At 34.7% G+C, this 2,810-nt stretch overlaps 1 pseudogene; it reads left to right on the forward strand.

Moving 5' to 3' along the window:
* Positions 1 to 1,947: 1,947 nt before the first annotated feature.
* LOC148762563 (secreted RxLR effector protein 161 pseudogene) lies at positions 1,948 to 2,529 on the forward strand (annotated as a pseudogene).
* The last annotated feature ends 281 nt before the right edge of the window (positions 2,530 to 2,810 follow it).

A 2,810-nucleotide genomic window follows, 5' to 3' on the forward strand; every position in this document is an offset into this window, starting at 1 on the left:
CATAAAATAAAAAAAAAAGTTTTACCTTTCCAAATGATATCGTAATCAAATGGATTCCTTTTGGTGACAAAACCTGAACACCTTTTGTGTGAAAAAATCTCAGCCACTCAATCGCTTGGCCTCCAATGATGCACACACGATTGCAACAAATCCTTCTCAAGGAGAGAGCTTTATGCCACGGGCTTGTGCTGGCAAGTGGACAATGATTTGTCCTCTTTTCTTCTTTGATTTCTAGCAAAGAATCAAGGGAGAAGTTTTCAAAAGAAAAATAAACTTCTCAAGAGTGGCAACACTCAAGAGAAAATCCCTTTTTTTTTTCCTTAAAAAAGAGTGGCTATAATGTGATATTTACATCTAGGTTTAACTTATTGAAATTTGCAAAATAAGTCTTTAATATTATAATAATTATAATATTTAACCAATACCTAATTAAACTCTTTTAATTAGGTCCTTACTAGTTAAAATCTAGAATTTGATTTAAGTCTAACTTAAATAATCGCACTCTCAATTTAATCCAAATTGTAACCTTTGCGTGTGATCCCTTAGGTTTCTAACATGTTGGCAATGGAATTGAATTATAATATTATTAATTAATTAATTTAAATGAATCATATTCAATTTTAAATTAACTAATTTAATTTCATAGACCATGATTGGCATTTAGCAATGCATCATGGCCACCCAATTGTTAGGAGAGTCAAAGGATTCTTTGACAACCTTTCAGTGTACAGTTTTTCAATGCAATTCATTCCCTCATCATATATCCCGAAGATGATAAGAGCTTGGTACAGTGCCTACTCTTATTGATCTCCATATTTGTTCTTACAGTTAGATCATTAGCTTTTTGGAGACTTATAAAACTCATTTCATAATCTCCTAATCACCTTGGCCAATGATTTGATTAAGCTAATATCAACCAAGAACTAATGAGATATTTCCCCTTAAATCACTTGGGATGATGGTTCCTATCTTGACCACTCATTTGCCTTCATAATGTTTCATACTGTACTAAAAAACATCTTGTTTTGGCATCCTTGATTAGGCACCCATAAGGATGAAATCAAAGCATAGTACTCCACATACAAAACAACCTGATGTCTCAAGTTTAGGGAGTAGTTACACAACTAACACATGAGAAGTATTGCATAGACACTTGAGTGAAATACCAAATGCACTTCTCATGGTGGGTCATGTTCAGTGAACTCGCTATCCCATGGCAAGCACCCACATGCTAGTTCCAAGTATCTCTATACTTCAACCTATGAAAACGATTGCTTACTTCATAAGTAAGGAAAATAACATGTGCCAATCTTTGAGTATTATTAATACCCTATCTCAATAATACAATGATCAGGAACTTTTAGGAACAATGCTTTAATGCATAAGGATTTCATAATTGTATCTCAATACAATTCCTTTGCAATGCATATATAGTTTCATGGGCTTTATCTACATAAGTACAAAAAGTAATTAAATTACAAACTTATGGATAAAGAACTACCTCAATATTATTATGAATAACAAAATGTCATACATGAATATCTCAAAATTGCAGTTCCCATACAATCACAGATTGGCTTGAAGGGCTTATACTAACAAAGTTAGCCTTCCTAAATGGCATTATAACAAAAGACATTTATGTAGAACAGCCTGAAGGTTTTGTTGGAAAGGGAAATGAAAACAAGGTTTGCAGGTTAGTGAAGGCTCTTTATGGCCTCAAGCAAGCACCAAGGGTATGGTATGAGAAGATTGATGGCTATTTGCGAAGCAAAAAGTTCAATTACAGTGAGAACGAACCTACTTTGTATGTTAAAAGCTTCAATGAACAGTTCAATTGATTGTTTCACTTTATATTAATGATCTTCTAATCACTAGACTGGGTGGTGCTTTCATAAATGATTTTAAAAACAGGATGCAATCTGAATTTGAAATGAGTGACTTGGGGAAATGTCTAAATTCCTAGGACTTCAAGTTCAACAAAACTCAGATTATATTGTTTTGCATCAGAATAAATATGCAAAGGACATACTGAAGATGTTTGGAATGGAGTCTTGCAAGGCTACTGCTACGCCTTTGGCTACTGGAAATAAACACAGCAAGGATGATGGAGGTGATCAAACTGATGAAACAAATTATAGAAGTTTGATTGGGTGTCTTTTATATCTCTCAGCTACTAGACTAGACATTATGTTCGCAGCAAGTTTAATGTCCAGGTTTATGCAAAGACCTGTCTTAAATCATCTAACTGCTACTAAACGTATTTTGAGGTATATAAAAGGTACATTGGATTATGGTCTCAAGTTCAACAAATTCGAAGGGAATGAGCTCTTTGGGTTCTGTGATAGTAACTGGGCCAGAAGCTTTGATGATTCCCGAAGCACCAGTGGACTTTGTTTTTCATTTGGCAACGCCATGTTCACATGGAACTCAAGAAAACAGGACATCGTGGCGCAATCCTCTACTGAAGCCGAATATGTTGCAGTAGCTTCAGCAACAAACCAAGCTCTTTGCTTAGAAAATGCTTATTGATTTAAAGTTCAATCAAGACTTTATGGATTGACAATCAGTCTACTATTGCCATAGTGAAAAACCCAGTCCAACATGGTAGAACGAAGCATATACGAGTAAAGTTTCATGCTATAAGAAAGGCTATTAAAAATGGTGAAATCGCTGTTGAACACTGCAACTCTAATGCTCAAGTTACCGACTTTTTGACAAAGAGTCTGGGAAAGGACAAGTTTGAAATGCTAAGATCAAAGCTTGGAGTATTGGAAGCCGAACCTAAGGAGGTGTGTAGAGTTTAGGTTTTA

The sequence above is a fragment of the Theobroma cacao genome, chromosome 5 (genome assembly GCF_053813885.1).
Source record: "Theobroma cacao isolate CCN51 chromosome 5, ASM5381388v1, whole genome shotgun sequence".
Taxonomy (NCBI): Eukaryota; Viridiplantae; Streptophyta; class Magnoliopsida; order Malvales; family Malvaceae; genus Theobroma; species Theobroma cacao.